The sequence below is a fragment of the Perognathus longimembris genome, chromosome 13 (genome assembly GCF_023159225.1).
Source record: "Perognathus longimembris pacificus isolate PPM17 chromosome 13, ASM2315922v1, whole genome shotgun sequence".
In the NCBI taxonomy this organism is placed as follows: Eukaryota; Metazoa; Chordata; class Mammalia; order Rodentia; family Heteromyidae; genus Perognathus; species Perognathus longimembris.
Genome location: NC_063173.1, coordinates 58,214,060 through 58,225,909, shown reverse-complemented (window position 1 = coordinate 58,225,909; position 11,850 = coordinate 58,214,060). Strand labels below are relative to the sequence as shown.

General features: G+C 54.5%; 1 long non-coding RNA gene across 1 annotated transcript; it reads right to left on the bottom strand.

Annotated features, from left to right (window-relative positions):
* Positions 1 to 2,886: 2,886 nt before the first annotated feature.
* Positions 2,887 to 4,642, bottom strand: LOC125362225. The gene is made up of 2 exons (XR_007213042.1): positions 4,309 to 4,642; positions 2,887 to 4,158 (listed from the first exon to the last, which is right to left on the bottom strand). It is a non-coding gene; the product is annotated as an uncharacterized LOC125362225 (long non-coding RNA).
* Between the last annotated feature and the right edge of the window lie 7,208 nt (positions 4,643 to 11,850).

The following is an 11,850-nucleotide window of genomic DNA, read 5'->3' as shown; positions in this document are numbered from 1 at the left end:
TGTGGCTCCAAGGGGTAGTAGAGTGCTAGCCTTGAGTAAAAGAGTTCAGTGACCACACCCAGGTCCTGAATTCAAGCCCCACGAACCACACACACACACACACTTATTTTTTGGACAGTAACTTTTGTACAACTACCTAAAGACAGTATTTTCCCCTTCAATATCAGCACCCAAGCACAAGCTCTACACAGAGCCAGAGCTGAATGCTTCCTCAGAAACCTAGCACCACGTGGGATTAGCCCAAAGCTGAGGTTTTTGTGGTTCCTTAACAGTCATGTCTGTAAGGCCAGCTGAAGGCCACTGGGAGGTGGGGGGAGGTCATTGTCAATCCCTTTGTTTGTAATTCAGCCCATCAAGTTCGGTCTCCCCACCTGGGGAGTCTCCACTCATACTTGTCCTCAGGCCATTCTCATCACTCTAAATTTGCAGAAGATAAGTTCCACCATGAACTCCATCGGAGCACCCACAGCCTAGGGTGGCTCAAAGCGAAGTCTAAATTCGACCTAGATGTAAGGATGCTGCTATGTGACAATGGTCACAACTGCCTATGAGCACCAGAGTTCTTTCCTGGCCTTCAGCTGCCACCTCATCCCTGCTCTTAGTGACAAGTCCCACCCCACAACCCCTTCCAGTGCCAAATACCCCTGTGGGTAAACTCCTTTGCCAGCAGCTGCTGGGAAAGACCGCCATTTTCTTAGGTGTTTATGCTTATACCAGCTTTCCTCAGGATTGAAGCAAAGTTTTATAACCACTGCATTAAAAAAAAACAAGACCGGGATCTCACAAGACAAGGTAAAGGGGAGGGTGCAGGGCGAAGAAGCCAAGTGGATGGGTGAGACAGACCTAGGACAGGGCACCCTGCACCAAGCAGCACACGCCCTAGGCAGTGCCAGGAGTCCAGATGGTCTTGCCAGGGAATGTGGCTACCTTCTTCTTGCCAACAGTCACTCCAGAAGTCACCAAGGGGTGACCAGAGAAGCAAGCGAGACAGGCTCAGGAGGGAGCTGGGACAACAGCTAGCCCTGCAGCTCTCTGCTGGGCGGGCTTTAGCCACGTGTCCCCCCCCCCCCCGCCCCCGCCCCCCCCCCACACCAGTGCCAGAGGAGCAGGGGAGCCAAGTCTTCCCTCTGCTTCCTCGAAAACCACCTCCTTCATAGAATGTAAGGAACACCTTGTGACACCTTGTGACAGGTGACTCAGCAAGTAGGAGTCACTGTTGTTACTCCAACGCCCTCTCCCACCGACTCACTTCACAGGCTTGTGAGCCGGGTTTTCCGCCACCCGTACACAGCCTGCACTTAACAGAGAACAAACTCTCCCGTCAAGAAAAACGAAGCCCAGCTCTGAGCAGGCAATGTGGCCGATTATGGAACACGACTCCCCCACCCACACGTACCTCACATTTTGAATATCTATTACCAATCCCCCACGGTGAAGGCCCCTCCCACCCACCAGTCTGCAGGTCAGTCAGGACTCATCAGTTCTAGCTGAAGTCTTGCTGATGATGCTAGTCTAGATTCTAGTGAACCGTGAATCTTGGCCTAAGCCTACATACAATACAAAACTAGCATCAAACTTCATTATAAAGGTGGAATGATAGGGGCTGAGCAACATAGTGAACAACAGATTATAAAGAGTTTAGAACTTGAACCTTTATTTGTGCTGTAATGGGGAAGAAAAATCAGTTAGTAATTATGTACACGATCCAATAGAACAATTCTTGCCTTATAAGTATTTAACCAGGTTTTTCCAGCTTCCATTTCACAATAGCACAGCCCAAAATATTTCCCCATAGAAACATGACTAACACTCATGTTCCAATGGCAGTAACCATGAATCCCAAATTGCAGTCTTAAGAACTGAATTCCCACACTAACATAGAAGCATTTAAAAAGGAACCCAGAAGATAAATCACACACAAGGATTTCAGACTTTTTAAAGTGAAACTTAAAAGGCAGAGATGATTTTTAAAAAGACTTGTACTGTGTTTCGATTTGTCAAACTGATTTTGCTAGTTTGCTTCTAGTTCTGGACCATTCAAAAACCAAAAAACCAAACATTCAAACAAATACAATTACTCATGCTCGCTTTAGCCAAGGGTACAGTAATTGTCACCAAATTTCAGAGAAAATCTTTTGGTTCTCTTTGTTATGACTATCACTGTTTAGCAAGTAATTACTAGTCAATCACAGGGCAGATGTGTTCAAAGCAGCTTAAATTGCTTTAGAAACCATTTCCACTTTGTTGAGAATTTGATCAGTTTGACAAAATACAAATTAACAACCCAGAAGTGCCCATCCAATGATTCAAGTGCACACCACAAAATCCCACAAATTAGGCATTTAGGTCATTTCCAAGGCTTATTGCCCCTGAGAAATCCCATCTTCCCAAGTTTCAGAGGAACACATATATGGCTACTTGCAAAGCATTCCCATTCAGTTCAACCTTTCAGTCTCCCCATCTTACAGCAAAGCAATTTTGCCTTTTCCCTTTAAATGTTCTAGGCATTTTTAGAAAAATTCCAAGCAACTTTCATCGTTTCTATGCAGCAATTTAACTAGCTTAACTACTTATTTCCATCATTTTCTTCATTTTTTCCCCAGGCTCTATTTACTGTTTCCCTCCAGAAAATTCCCTTCAACCCACATTCCCAACCATCCTTCAACCACCTCCTTACCACACCTCCCATCCCCATTGCTGAATCCACCAACCCTCTGCCCCAAGTCATCCATTCACCAGACTCCTCCCCGGCAACACAAGGTCCCCAGGCACCCCCACCCTCCTACATTCACCAGACCCCACCCCCCCCAACACAAGGTCCCCAGGCACCCTCCTACAGCTCAAACACCCAGTCCCCACTGGATCACGGAGAGAACTTCAGACATATTCCAGTGACGTGCAGAATTTAAAAACTGAAGGCCAATGCATTCAACCCATGCCGGCACGTATGAACAAAATGCATCAAGAATGAAAACCATGAACTAGTGGTGTTGTAGCTCAGAGGCGGAGCACTTGCCTAGCACTCAGAAATAAATAATCAAAACCCCAAAGGTCGGTACCAGCCCACCCATCATTTCCAACTCAGCAGCATGTACACCTTGTCAGGCCTCCGGATGAAACCTGCCACCACCCACACAGAATGAGAACGATGAGGCGGAAGAGTACCACACAACATGACACCCCGCGCCGCCCCCCCCAACTTGACAATGTTTAATAAGGTCCCCTCAGCCTAAGGCATTTAAAATTGAACAGCTTTTCCCCACCACCCGAAAGTTCTCTAAGAGCATTAACATTCTCTGCAGCCAGTACACAGGCACGTGGGTAGGTAGGCGAGGTCACTGGCTCCGTCGGCAGCCATCTATACAGGGCGTCATTCTGCGCTGTGGCACCAACGTTTACAATGTTCTACTGCTTAAAGAATCTTCTGGAAGCAAAGGTAGTGGCACAAAACTAGAACGACTGGAAGATGCAGCATGTGAAAAACCTCTATCCCCAGGAAAGAAGGGGGTGCCTGCTGGCATTCACGTGCCTGGAGAAGGGTGCTCCCAGAGCATTCATTCACTCATTCAAGGACGGATGCGTCTGCTTTGGACTTCTGATCGCCCCCCCCACCACAAGCTCATAAACTTAAGGGGTGGCTGGCCGCCTGAATACAGGGCTTCCTGAGCAAGGCCTGGCTGGACACATGGCACTGGCGAGCTTCCTCCTCCTAAGACTCGGGAATTCACTCTGCGGGCGTCAACTTAAGCGGGCCGCATCCTCCAGGCTGTCCCCGCCTGCACAGCTATGACTCACACCCGCAGGGGCTCCATTTCTCCGGGTGCCAGCTGCTCGCCAGGATGGACACTACAGTCACAAACCTCGGCCGGTGACTTCCGGTGGAGACCCCTGCTGTAGAGGCCCATCCAAGAGTGGTCGGTTCAGTCTCCACCCTCAGCCAAAGCCACACCGCCCCACCCCACCCACAAGCCAACTCGACCGGGTTACCATCAAATACCGACTCCAGGGGCTCTGGACTCCCCAGGGCTTACCAGATGACCAGAAAGGTTTTAAGTGAAGGGGTAACCTCAGAGTTAGGAGGGAGGAGAGGGCAGAGGGAGCTCACGGGAGAGGTTAGCACCAGATCTAGGCAAAGTCCAGGGTGGGGGGCACTGCCGCCTGGAAAATAAAGCGTTGGTCAACGTGGCCCCCAGACACAGCATCGGGCCTCGGCCGCCCCGGGCCCCGATGGCCGCCCCTGGCCTCGGGCCGCGGCCTCGCCTCGCGCTCAGGCCGGGGCTCCTCCGGGCTGAGCCCCCGGTTACATACCCCGCGAAGCTAAGTCCAGTCTCCACAAGACCCGGCCTCCTCCCCAGCTGGGCGCACCAGCCCTGGTCTGGAAGAAAAGGGGGATGGATGGTGGCACTGCCGGGCTCGAGGCCGGCCTCCCCCCGGCCCGGCCCACCTGCCGCCCGAGCCGCTCAGGCTCCTTCCTACCCCGGGGCCCAAGGCCCGCGCCCGCCGGCCCGCGGCTCCGCCCGCCCCGCTGCCTTCCTCCCGCTCCCGGGCCCCCGGGAAGGCCGCCATCCCTGCCCACAGCCCCCGCCCCGGCCTCGTCTAGCCCGCTCTGCCCTAGCGTGACCCCGGGCGCGACCCCTCCCGCCCTCCCTCCTCCCGGCGGCTCTCTGGGCCGTCGGGGCCGCCACCTCGGCTTTTATAGCCCCGTGTCGCGTCACCGGGACATTCCTCCACGGGACGATTCCTCCACGACCCGGGGGGGGGGGGGGAAAGAGTCCCTCCCAGACCCGGCTCGGGCTGCTCCCTCCCCTGGGCGGGCTCCTCGGGGCCAAGGCCGACCTCCGACCTCCGGGCGCCCCGAGGGCGAGGCCGCGCTCCCGTGAGTGGGGTGCGGACGGGGGGGGGGTGGCCCCCCCGGCCCCCCTCGACGGGAAGCTGGGAGCTGGGAAGGGGGCGGGGGGGGTTGGAATGAACCCCGGGAGCTGTCAGGGTCGTCTCAGGTCACGCGGTGCCCGCCCGGCCCACGGAGGCGCGAAAGAAGGCCCGGCGCGCCCTCTGGAAAATTCCAGGCGGCGGCGGCGGAGGGATCTCTGCAGGGGCGCGTCACTGCGGAGGCGGCGGGTGGGGGCGGGAGCGCGCGTGACTCAGGGCGCCGCCGCCGCCTCGAGCTCCGCGGTGACGTCAGCGCCCGGCGGGGTGGGGGCGGGGCGGGCCCGGCACCCTGGCCCCGGACGACCCCTCCCTCTCCCTTCCACCCTCCACCCCCCCACCCCCCACCCCCCCACCCCCGCTCCGACCCAGGGCCCGGGACTCTTTGTCCTTTAAAAAAAAAAAAAAAAAGCTTGTAATCTTTTTGCTTTGTGGTTTAGCACACGGCCGAGAGGAGCCAGTGGGAACCTCAGCCGGACGGGGCGGCCAGCTGGAGGGGGGGGGTCCTGTTGTTCTCTGTCCCTGGAGGGTGGGGGTCCTGTTGTTCTCTATCCTTGGAGGGTGGGGGGGGGTCCTGTTCTCTATCTCTGGAGGGTGGGGGGTCCTGTTCTCTGTCCCTGGAGGGTGGGGGTCCTGTTGTTCTCTATCCCTGGAGGGTGGGGGGGGGGTCCTGTTCTCTGTCCCTGGAGGGTGGGGTCCTGTTCTCTATTCCTGGGGGGTGGGGGGGTCCTGTTCTCTGTCCCTGGAGGGTGGGGTTCTGTTGTTCTCTGTCCCTGGAGGGTGGGGGTCCTGTTGTTCTCTATCCTTGGAGGGTGGGGGGGGGGTTCTGTTCTCTATCCCTGGAGGGGGGGGTCCTGTTCTCTGTCCCTGGAGGGTGGGGTTCTGTTGTTCTGTCCCTGGAGGGTGGGGGGGTCCTGTTCTCTATCCCTGGAGGGTGGGGGTCCTGTTCTCTGTCCCTGGAGGGTGGAGGGGTCCTGTTCTCTGTCCCTGGAGGGTGGGGTTCTGTTGTTCTCTGTCCCTGGAGGGTGGGGGTCCTGTTCTTTGTCCCTGGAGGGTGGGGGGATCCTGTTCTCTGTCCCTGGAGGGTGGGGGTCCTGTTCACTATCCCTTGGGAACTGGGAATGTCACAACAGGATAATGCTCTATCTGGGATAAAACACAAAGATTTTGACATATTCATCGGAGGAAAAAAAGCTGCAAAACGAAGGTTCTGTGTGGGAAATACACGTAACTGCAGGGGACACAAGACCAGATGGATTCGATTTTTCTACTCATTTTACTTGTAAAATGAAGAGTGGTGAATGATTCTATATACTTGTCCTGGGTCTCGAACGCAGGGTCCGGGCGCTGGCTCTGAGCCTTTTTGCTCAGGATTAGCCCTCTACTACTAAAGCCCCAGCTGCCCTTCCAGCTTCTGCCTGGGCTGGCTTTGACCTCAGCCTCCTGAGCAGCTAGCATTACAGGGGGGAGGCTAGCAGAAGAGTGAATTTAAATTTAAAAAATTAAAGCTTCATTCGTCTGGAGCTGGTTTGTGGTTTGTGCTGGGCCTCGGGAAATGGGTTTAATGATGACTTAGGGCGCCCGGCTGGGGAGGGGCCACTCCGGACTCACAAATAAACAGGTTGAGTTCTTGTGTCCTCAGCCAAGGCTGAGCACGACCTGAGTGGTGAGGGTTCACTAGTGGAGTCAGGATGAGGAGACACATGAGGCCTGAGACCCCCCCATAGGGCATGTGCCCACATACCCCGGTGCATCAGGAGGGAAACCACAGGCCAAGTTACCAAAACAGAAGGGCATCTGGCGCAACTGGCCCAGGAAGTCTCCTCCCCGGCTTACCTCCCACACCCCAAACAAAACCTCCGAGGGACAACCAGCTCCCAGGGCAACCGGGAGGGGCCAGGTAGGGGGAGGGTTCCCCCTGGTCTCTCCTCTGCCAGGCCTGGGCAGGCAGGGCTGAGCCACCCCACACCCTTCCCCTGACTCTCAGAAATCTGCTGACTCTCATGTGACTCCACACCCGTGGTGGTTGCTTCATGTTCTGTCACCTGAAAGACTCCTACAGCTTACTTCCTGTCTCCCCTAGGCCTGCCCAGCTCATTTCTCCTGGCAGCGTTTCCAAGGGTGGGGTGCCTTGGCCTACAAAGGCAGCAAGTAAAGAGGGACTTGCCTGTCAGAATGTTCTAGCAAGTTGGGAGGCCTGGGTAAGAAACCAAGCAAGTTTCCCTACTGCTTTACAGCCCCAGGCTCTGGAGTCGGCCCTGTTTGCTGAAATGTCAGAGATGCGTACCTCCAGCCTTCTATGTAAATGAGCCTTCCTCCTTCACATATAATATTCCTACATGCCAGAAACAAACCTATGATTTCATACTTCAAAAGAGTAGCAGTTGAAGCCAGGTGCTGGTGCCTCACACCCGTACTCAATCCTAGATACACAGGAGACTGCTATGAGGACTGTGGCTTGAAACCAGCCTGGGTAGGAAAGTCTGTGAAACTCATCTCCAGGAAGCCCATAAAAAGCAGGAAGTGGAACTGTGGATCAAGAGGTAGTGGGCACAGAAGCTCAGGGACAGCACCCAGTCCCTGAGTTCAAGTCCCTAGGACCAGAACTTAATAAATAAGAACAGGAGCTGGGAATGTGGCTTAGAGGTAGAGTGCTTGCCTAGCATGCACAAAGCCCTGGGTTTGATTCCTCAGCACCACATAAACAGGAAAAGCCGGAAGTGGTACTGTGGCTCAAGAGGTAGAGTGCTAGCCTTGAGCAAAAAGAAGCCAGGGACAGTGCCCCGGCCGAGTTCAAGCCCCAGGACTGGCACTAAGTAAGAATAGGAGTTGGACTGGTTGTCATGACACAGTGTGGGATTCCATAAAGTACAGGCTCCTCCATCATGCTTTGGTAAGGCCCTTTGTGTCCTTGTATCACAAGCTGCCCTGTTAACGCCCTTGGTCCTCGAGAACAAATGTCTGTGTTTGGAAACTCTCCTGGCCTCCAAGTTCCACACATCTCACTTTCTCGAGCAAAGGAATGTATTTATGGAGAGGTTAAAAACACAGGGGGTTGCTCTGTCCTGCTCTGAGTGCGGGGCTGTGCCCACTTCACCCTGATCTGGGCGGCTGCCCGGGCAGCTGCCTTTCTTTTCCTCTTCAAATAAGGCAAAAAATAACCTCCACCCTGATTGAGGAAGAGGGCTGGGCAGCTGGTGCGTCAGCAGATATCTGTGGATCAAAACAAGCTGTTCCTGAGAACTGCAGTAAACAGAGCCTTGGATCCCTGGGCGGGGCTGAGTGGTGATTTACCAGGCCTCAGCTCACTCCTTCACTAGTAGCCCTTGGGGAAAGGACTGGAAGGCCTCCCTCCATTTCTGGTTGGGCCCTGTCCTGACCAGATTTCATAGTTGGGGTCCTCTCTCTCCAGCCATGGAGTCAGGATTTATGGTTAAGACCGGCCTCACCATCTTGTTCAGAAGTCAGCTTTGTTTCCAAACACTTATCAGCACCAGGAAGAACCCCAGGAAAAGTGCACCAGGCTACCCCAAAGTTAGGACTATGACACTAGAGAAGCAATAGCATTATTCTGGTTAAATGCCATAGTGAAAGACCCCGTGGTACAATTAATATAAACTCAAAACAAACAGGCTCTGCTGGGTGAGATCAGAAGGTAAAGAGAACAATGAAACCTATTGAAGTTGTCCTAGGAAAGGGCAATACATTGTTTACATACATGGGAACATCCCATGAGCCCCCCTTCCCTTGTACATGATTGTGATCACTTGAGAATGTGCCAGGTTTCCACCCCCCCCCCCGGGTCCGGTTTGGGAGCCCTGACTTCTTAGGCCACTGTGGGCTTCTTGTGGGGCCGGAGACCCTCAGCTTGGGCCCTGCCCTTGAAGCCCTGAAGCCCTGCAGTGAGCCGGGGAAACTGCACAGTCACTGCCTGCTGGCTGGGCGCCTTCATCTCCAGTTGCCGGTGTGGCAACAGCCAGAGCAGATAAACAACCAAGCTTCCTGCACTCCACCCCACCGGGGGCCCATCGGCTGCCTCCTGCTGGCTCCAGCCTGCCCTGCCCCCACCTCTCTAGTGGCTAGGACAAGCTCTTGACCTCTCTCAGCTTGCTTTCCCCACCCTGGGGCCCTGCCAGGTGCTGGCATTCCGTAATTCTGATGTTATGTTGCTTTTCCTGGAACTCGCTTCACCCCAGTGGCCTCCTGGCCTCCTGGCCTCCCCAACCCCCCAGCTCCTACAGGCCTGTGCCCCAAAGTTACCTCTCGGTGAGCCCCTCACAGTCTGGCTCTTTTAGTGCCTCTTCCCCTGAACTTGATCTGCTGTGGTGGTGGGGTTCAGCCTGGAATGTACAGACCTGTGCCCAGAGTTCCTGGCACATGGGAGATTTCAGTGTTTGTGACTTCATAGTTTGTATTTTACAGAGCTCACTCAGACCACTGTGAAGCTCTTGGTAAACAGTTGTGCATTGACTGACGCAAGAAAGTAGCTCCCATGTCTGCTGCGGCCTGTAACTGTGATGGTAGGCTTGGTTCTGGGCCGTGCAGCCCAGCCTCTATGGCAGGAGATGAGGAGAACCAGCTACCCCTTTACTCATGGTCACTCATGGGGTGGGGTGAGCAAGAGGATACAGGGCGGCAAAAGGCACTCAGAAGAGAGGACACTGGTGTGTGTGTGTGTGTGTACGTAGCCTTGTCCTGACAGCTTTGAGAATGGACTTTCCATATGCCTTTGTGCTCTCTTTTTGCTTAGCTCACAGGAGTCAGAAGGCAGGGAGGAAGGGGATCTTCAGTCGGGGAGAGGCTGCTCAAGCCTCTGATCTTCGTATATTGTCCCTTTCTGACCAAAGCCTGGGCAGACTGCCCAGGGCAGCCTTGGACCCTGGCTTTCAGGAAGCAACCTTGATGTTATCAGACCCCCAAATCCAGATGTCCCTGAAGTCTGTTTCCTGACACGTACCTCTCCACCCCGCAGGTACTCGTGAACACCTGGCCCACTGTGGCCTTTTGTCCCAGGACCTTGGGCCCTAATCCTAATCACACCCCTTCTTGGACCTTGCCCAAGCGGCTTCCATGTCCTCTTCCTTACTCCTTCTCTAGGTCCGGGGTCACCTCCATCTGCTGCAGCCACACATCCCATTACAGCACCTCTCTATGCCTTGGGCCCCAGTAGGCAGAGAAGGCCAAAGGAGTGGGGCCCTCTCCTACAGGCCTTGCCTGCCTCCATTGTGCTGTGCTTCCAACAGCCCCCATATTCCTGACTCCTTGCTACTTAGTAATTCCCAACTTCCTAGGGCTGATTCTCAGCCTCAGGCCCACCTGCAGGGGATCCTGGTAGCTCTTGCAGCCCAGTCCTGCCATCTTCCTGTCTCGGTTTGCAAAGCCCTCAGTCTTCCCTCTTCCCCAGGGCTACCAGGACCCCCTTCCCCCCATGAGAATCCCCATTTCCACACTGGACACAGCTACAAGAGTGTCCTCCGCCCAGGACTTGCCTGCCCCTACAGGGAGCCCACAGCTCCAATCCTTCTTTGGTTTGACTTAGCACCAACTATGCGCAAATCCACACATGGAGCCAAGTGGGTGGAGTGGAAACTGTCTGGAGGCGGCTTACCTTGCTGCACATGGGAGCCTGTGTCCACTGGCCGAGGGTGTCGGTGGTCACTGCCATCCACCCCAGAACACCAAGGGGCAGATGACGGGGAACACAGAATCTTTTGGAGTAGCTGAGACCTTATGTCAAATAGTTTAAAATAGGGGCTGGAGTTATGGTTCACTTTTAGTGCAATTGTGTATACACACACACTCAGTGGTAAGGGGAAAGGAGGAAGGAGTTCAAATAACTGCTGCTGTTGCTGGTGGTGGTAGTGATATAGGAAGAGGCAGGAGGCATCGGAGGCCACCCTTGGTCATGTACATAGCGGGACTGTGTCTCAAAATAAACCCTAAAGCCGGGTGCTGGTGGCTCCTATACTCAGGAGGCTGAGATCTGAGGATCGAGGTTCAACACCAGCCAGGAGAGGAAGGTCCGTGAGACTTATCTCCAATGAAATACCAAAAAGCTCGAACTGGAAATGGGGCTCAAGTGGCAGAACACTTGAGACTTGAACACAGTTCAGAGACAGAGCCTAGGCCCTGAGTTCAAGCCCCAGGACCAGCACAAAATAAACAAGCCCAAATAATAAAACAAAAAGCTAGAGGGTTCAGTATGTGTTGGGGCTGAGATGTACCGATGGACCAGCCCAGGGCAGTTGCCAAGGGAGGAAAGGCCTGGTTAGCAGGGTCCGGGGACGCCAGGAAGAACAGGAGGCTCTAGCTTTAAATATTTAGAAAAGGTTAATTTACAGGAAAAAAAAATTCTAAAGCACAATCTGTTTCTAGATGCTAAGTCCCATTACCAAGTTGGGGAACCCCTAAATCTGGTGCTGTGGGAGGTTCAGAAACGCCCATGAAAGACTTAAATGTTAGGAGGAAGGTGCAGGCCCAGGCCCTCAGGAGCCAGCAGCAGCAGCACCGGGCTGGGCAGGTGGTGCTGAATCATGGCGGTGCAGCACAGGAGGAAAGGAGGGGTTCCGCTGCCCCCTGCTGGTTGCAGCTGGATATGCACTTGTACAACACTGGCCCCACAGCTCCAGACTGATCTGTTTGTTGCTTAAAACTGAAGCCCCGTGAGGGGTTGGGGACATGGCCTCCTGGCAAGAGTGCTTGCCTCGTATACATGAAGCCCTGGGTTCAATTCCCCAGCACCACCAGGGATCCTTCTCAGGATACCTTAGGGGACAGAGGGGAGGGGCAGTCACCCATGTCGGGGAAGCACACAGCCTAGGCCATCAATCACATGGCCTCAGGGACACGTGGTCACTCCCTGGAAACCCTTGTGAGTTCCAACCTAGCTTTTGTCCATATCCAACAGGGACAAAGCCCATGTCA